Consider the following 6818-nt stretch of genomic DNA (forward strand, 5'->3'; position numbering starts at 1 on the left):
ATTAGTTTTCTTTCTTTTCTTTTCTTCATATGAGGCTTTATCACTTCAGGTTTTACGTTTCCAGGCCAGAAAAATATTGAAATCAACTCCCATGCTTCTCAAATATTGCATAAATAAATGTCATTAAGTGAAAACAAACCATGCTCTTTTGAGTCAATGTTCACATCATCTCATTATCGCAGACTGCATGTAATTTATTAAATAATACACAAACGGCTTCCATGATCAAACAGCTTTCAGCGATTATATTAGAATTTTATGAAAATAATGAATGAGGAGAAGCCAGGTATTTAATCTTTCTGAACATTCCTCTTTGAAATCGGCGTAGAGCTACTTCTTCTTTAATCCAAAAACTTTCTCCAATCTTTTCAGAAGATAGCATTTGAATAAGAAAAAAAAAAAAAAAGTTTCATCCTGACGAGATCCGGCGTCTGCGCTCTTAGGGCGTCATAAAACCAGCTTAAATCCAGTAGAATTGTCTCGAGATGGGTAATTCTGTTACGCTTTACTTTTTCGAAGGAGGAAGAATGTCGGCTGGAGTCCGTGTGGAAGGTAAGATCGACACCAGAGGCTGGTGAAGAAATCTAAGACGGCAGGAAGTGAGGAGACGTATAAGAAGGTGCCAGGTGAGGCTGAGGAGGAGCACTCTGAGCCGCTGATGAATGAAGAAAATGAGTGTGATAGAAAGAGGCTGAAGGAAGAAACCCCTACTTGTCAAAATGTGAGTAGGATGACGTCTCATAAAGATACGAATAGAACAGCAAAGTACATTATTTAACACAATCTCTAAGAGTAAAAGCGAGCCCAAGAACAGGAAATGAAGTGCAGTGATACCAATTTTCCAGAACAGGGCTGATGAACAGGACTTTAAATGAATACAGTATCAAGTGGATTGGCCGCAGCATGGGGTGACGGGAAAGAATAGTGGGAGGAAGGTTTAGAAAAGGAGATGAATAGTGAACAGAAGCAGCAAAGAGGGAAAGCTAAGAACACATTAAGTTTGACGTTTGCTTTTAAAGTCCTGAAAAGGATAAAGAAGATGTTGTATTTCGTCCTTGAAGACTTTAAGGGGACAGCTCTGCAGAGAGAAATGTGTGGTGTTTCACCACAATGCGCAATAGACAGGTTGTGTACGATGTCTGTTTTCTTTTTTTTCCCCATTTCATATTTTCGTGTTTTATGTTTTTACGACAACCCTGACATAAATGACTCAACGCTCCCTTCAAATACTCACTGATTAGTGTTTTCAGTGAACATAAAGCAACCATAGAAAAGCAGAAAAGGACATAGATGAAAAGTTGCTCAATTCATTAAAAATGACTTTTAACATCAGTTATTTCTGCTTTTCATAGCGATGTACTTCAGAACTCACACAAAGAATTATTACATCCTGTGCAACTTAAAAATATAATTCTTTATCTTCATTAGATTACATAGTTGCAGATCAGAGGGGTAAATGTTAGAGTTGCCATCGTACCTTTCTCAAGGAAACGGTAACCGAAGCTGGAAAGAGAACAAAAAGTTATACACCTCACTCTTAAATAGACTGAGTAAAGTACCATAACCTCTGATTTATAAGTGAAAGCTGACATAATAGAGAAAAACCTGAAGTAAAGGAGGAGCAAAAGCCGAAACGGAGATGATTTACAGGGTAATTATCTCAAGGAGGTGAGACTCAGAAAAAATCTACAGCTGGTAAAATAAGTCCTGAAATATTAAGGCGCATGTAGTTCAATCACTGATAAAAGATTTTTCATGGTGTGGAACCCTATTAGTCTCCTCATTTAAAGAGAATAAAGTAAATGTTTTATTTTTTACGCTTCACATTTCAAGCTGTCACAGAATAATTCTAACATGCTCCGTCTGATGGGTTTAAGAAATAACTGCTGTTATACAGTGTGCTGCTTTCTAATGTTTCCACCCATCTTGTGAATTCAACAATATTCACAAGATGACACAATATAAATTAATGCGCAGTAAATGTGTAAAATGTTAATTAAAATCTCATCTAAGGAAATTGGGAAGTTTTGATACCGTGCAGAAAACTGGTTTATTAACATTTTTTAAAAAATAAACCGGCTGCAACTTTATCAAAGGATAAAGAATGCAAAAATGTTCTTCGAAAGAGTCGGGTAGTTTAATTTTAACTTACCAAGTTAATTCAAGCTCATTGTTTACTAAAAATATTGACTTGCAAAAACACATTTTCCTTCTTGCTGCAAGGAATTCATTCGGTTATCCCATGCCAATCCCTCTGTCTCCTCCAAAAAACTGGAAAAAAATAAATAAATAAATCTCCCAAGCATGCCTGTCCATCTGTACTGCTGGCAGATCTATTTATGTTCAGAAACAGCCTGTGGATGCAAGTGGTCAGATTATGGGTTTTTGTCACTGTTTGAGTTCCTTACATGCGTTTTGTCCGTTCATAACTTGACAGTTTGCTTCACTTTGATGTGTTTAATACCTGCTTGAAAGTATCTGGCAAACATTCTAATTTATTGAATATGACTGTATCAGTTGTGCGTTACACTGTTTTTTCTTTAAATCGTAGTCCTCAATAATTGTAAACTCTTGTTATAAATTTAGTCTGTAGGCATTTTCAGGTTTGGTCTAGTTTTAGTCAAGTGAATCTTGCTGTATTTTAGTCAGTGTTTGATGTTATTGATACACTTATAAAAACCTAATTAAATAAAAAAAAAACTATATATGCTATACACTATTCCAAGTCAAAGTTACATCTTATGCTCCTCCATTTTAATCACATTTCAATTCCCGGATAAAATGTTGATCACTTTAGATATATTTTTAGCTTTTATACATTTTTTTTGCTATGATTTTATTAAGCATTTAGATTATCAAAGTTTGGTTTGCATGTTGAAAAAAAGATCGAAACAGATTTTGTTTTGTTGTAAAAACAAACTTCATGTTACTTTGTGTTATTCTACCATGATAATTCCCAATAAAAAGCACCAAAGTTTGCGGTTATAATGTGAGGGGAAAAAAAAAAAGTTAAAATGATTTAGGGTAATTATTCCATTTCTGAGACACCTTGTGATTTCAGATAAACTGTTTGAGAATATCAATGATTTCTGTACAGTGAGAAGAATTTTAATGACCCTCAAAGGCATCTTCCCTACACCGGTTACAGATGTAACTTATCAACTGTTCACATAGAAAGGGCAGATTGTTGGCATTGATTTCTTGCCTCCCCCTGAGAGAACCATTTTAATATTGACAGCTCTCTGACCTTCTCAACAACACTGCACACAATTGTACTTGATAAATTACGGATACATGTAGATCAATATAGAGACACATTGCATAGTGTTACTTTACTGACACATTTATACTAACATTGATCTAATCAGTTCAATATGAGTGTAGCATTCGATCAAAAGTGTAACTATATCTATTTCCTATTTTAGTGATTGATATTTGAATTAAGACTTCCTCCCAGTGAAACTCCAAATGCAGTAAAAATATGAAATTTGTCCAAGGAACAAGTAATCTTTGCTGACAGGTGGCACTGCCTCACCTGTCAATGTAACAAGTAAAATAGGTACTAGCAACGATAAGAGAAAATCAATATATCCGCATGACAATTCTGTAATTTGTTTTAATGTAAGTACCGTGCCTCACTAATAGGGGGCGATGCTGAGCCGCGTAGACACAATGTGCAACAGGTGCTCTTCTTCTGTACTTTGGAAGAACTGAAAATAATCAGAAACATGGAAAAATAAAATAATATGCAGTCAGTGTGACTGTCCTCCTTGAAGCAGCTTGACTTAAAAATGAAATGAAGATGAGAGACAAAAAGGACAGGATTTACAAAAATATGACAGATATTTATGAAGGGTCATACACATTTTTAAATTTGAACAAAAAATAAAGACTAAAAAATTTGAAATAAAACAAAAAATGTAAACAAATTACAAAAAATATAATTTGACCTTGTATGAAATGCTCTTATTTTTCTTGCTGTTGTATTGTCAAGCAGAACATAACTGATGAAAGCATAATTCAGATTCTCCAAATCATTTCAAAACTGGAAACTTAAGTTTTTATTTTGGATCTTGGGTTTGTGCAGCTGACTGCGGATGAGTCAGTGCCTCACCAGACATGGACCTCACCACACACCACGGGTAGAATGCCAGTCTGGAAATCTGAAATGTTAATTGCTATGGAGAAAAAAAATTGATTTACGGATCAATGTTGGCTATTAAATGTGAATACATCTTGCCATATCGGAGGTAGCGCACTATCAGCATGTTTTTTTTGTTTGTTTTTTTTCTCCTCTTTTCTGTCTTTGGTTTTGTACATTGTGTCTTTCTTTCTCACTATAAGTGAACACATCCTGGCTCTCTTCCAGGTGAAACATCAACCTCATTTTCAGGCAGACCAGACTTTGCTTGTTTAGTTTGCTGCAGAGTTCAGATGAGTTTTCTACAGGTGAAGGAAACAATTTGAGGAAAAAACTCTTGCACGTCATAAGCAGACTAAATTGCTGCGGTGCAAACGTTCTCCCAGGGTAAATGGTTAACAGTTTTTAAGATTAAAGATCATTATATTATGTGTAGTTATTTTTTGCAGCCTGCTTCATTTTGTTTTTCCTTCTCATTATTCAAATACTATAAGTGCTGCTGACCTGTGAAAATCCTTAAAATACATCACTTCTAAATTTGTATGTCGCACTTCCACGTATAGATGGACTGATGAATGGCTTGAAGTAGAACTGAAAAGTTAATTTATTTTAGTAACTCAATTCACTAAGTGAAGTACATTATATAAAGATGAAATGTGATTTAACATGCTGAGATTTTCAAGCCTTTATTCCTGTTATGATTTTTTTCATTTACAGCTAATATAATCATGTTAAACAAAAAAAAAACATTTTAATAAAGAAATATGGACTTGATGAAAAGTATGTGCATGATATACACACACATATATAGAAATCAATTCAATAAAGTATGTTTCTGAAAAGCTAATTTACTTCAGCCACTTGATAACTAAGACAGATGCCTTTATCCTTTTAATAATCATGATTTTCCATTTGTGTTTAATGAAAATTTGACATTTAAAATTAGAATGTTGATTCAGACCATTAAACACTTCTTTAAAGAAATGTGAGCTTAATAAAAAAATGTTAATACCTGTTTCAAGGCTGTTATTCAAAATGTAGTTTTAATTTAACAAACGGGCCTCATCTGAACACATTCTAATTTATTGACTCTGTCTGTATTTTAAAAGGGATCTTTCCTGTTGTGCCTCCCTGAACAGGTTGATGACAACTTCTCCAGCAGCGCATACAGCAATATATCCAGATGAACAAACACACTCACGATGCTCCACTAGATGACGGGTTGGACTTGGGGTTGCTAAGTAACTGTAAATGTGCAGTTCTTGCTGATTGTGACCAAATAATCAGGAGGTTTGGGAAATGACTTGTTTTCCAGACACCAAAAAATGTTGAGTCATTGCCAGAAAATGACTAAGTGTTTTTATTAAGCTCTTGGACTGTTTCTAGAAGCGGTAGAAAACCAAATATAAGTAATAACAAATAAATAAATAAATAAATAAAAATTGAATAGATCCTCTTTACTGGTGGTCATTATGTATTTCTTACTCTGGTGTAATTTTGGCTTCTGGTGTGTTTCCTTTTGGCCAGCGCAGTGAACAGTGAACCCTTTCTTCCAGCACAAACCACAGAAAATACTGCTGCTAATGCCACAGCTAAACAACACACAAGTAGAGAATCACTATCTGTATCTATAATGCATTAAACTCTGCATAGCGGCAATTACAGCTCAGATCAAAACACCAAGGTATCTGCAGCCTTTCAGTATCATTTTACCAGTAAACTACTCCTGTCCTCCAGTAGTTCAATGGTAAAAGTCACATCAGGACAGACGTACAAACCTGAACAACAAATTCCTACTGGGAGGATGCAGCAGCAGAAAAATATAAAAGTGTCTGGACTGGAGAATGAGCCCGAGGCTGGTATGTGGTATTCAGTTTGTCTGTTGTTAAAAACAGCACTCTTAACAGCTTTCTCATCACTTTTCACTTTAATCAGTAAAACTTCGCAAAGCCTTCTGGTGAGACGGCAACAACGAAAACTCTGCTCCTAAAAGTGTTGTGTAACCGGCTAATACTAATCTCTATGACTGCGTTCACACTGCTGCAGCCTGAAGTGACCCAATTCCGATTTTATTTTGACATAATGGTGTTTATGGCAGTGTGAACAGCACAGGTCGGATTCTTTTTAGAATGTGACCCATATCCGAAACGTATCCGATTCAAATGCGACCTAACGTCCAGGTCGCGTTCATCCGAACTGAACGTCACTGATTCTCAACAAATCTCACTATTCTCCGTCCTGATATGCGCAAGCGGGAAGAAAAACAACAAACATGATGGACTATATGAGGATTAAGTTGTTAATATGTCACTCCGGCAGGGCAACAACTTCAAATGTGTAAGCTATGCTACACCGTTAGCCTCCATGTTTGCTTCCGCAAACACTGAGCACTTCTTCTTTTTGTGGCGGTTGGCAGAACACTGAGAACGCTGACGCTATTGCGCCCTCTACTGCGCATGCGGGACACTTTCAGGTCGTTTGCCCGTTCACACTGCAGAACGCATACAGGTCGCAATTACTGGCAGTGTGAACCGCCCCGGTAAAAAACTCGGAATTGGTCGCTTCAGGCTGCAGTGCACTTTATCATTGCCTTCCTGTTACTTTTTGAACGTTAGAACCTGCTGTGGTTGAACTTGTGTCCCACGCTAACACAAATGAAAGAGTATTTTTGTTGTCT

At 36.1% G+C, this 6818-nt stretch overlaps 1 long non-coding RNA gene across 1 annotated transcript in view; it reads left to right on the plus strand.

Annotated features, from left to right (window-relative positions):
* LOC103481309 (uncharacterized) overlaps positions 1–6711 on the plus strand; it is a 49688-nt gene extending 42977 nt beyond the window's left edge. The window contains exon 4 of the long non-coding RNA XR_536268.3: positions 520–6711. This is a non-coding gene — a long non-coding RNA (uncharacterized LOC103481309). The remainder of the gene's footprint in view (positions 1–519) is intronic.
* The last annotated feature ends 107 nt before the right edge of the window (positions 6712–6818 follow it).

Source organism: Poecilia reticulata, chromosome 19 (assembly GCF_904066995.2).
Source record: "Poecilia reticulata chromosome 19, P_reticulata-male-v2, whole genome shotgun sequence".
Taxonomy (NCBI): Eukaryota; Metazoa; Chordata; class Actinopteri; order Cyprinodontiformes; family Poeciliidae; genus Poecilia; species Poecilia reticulata.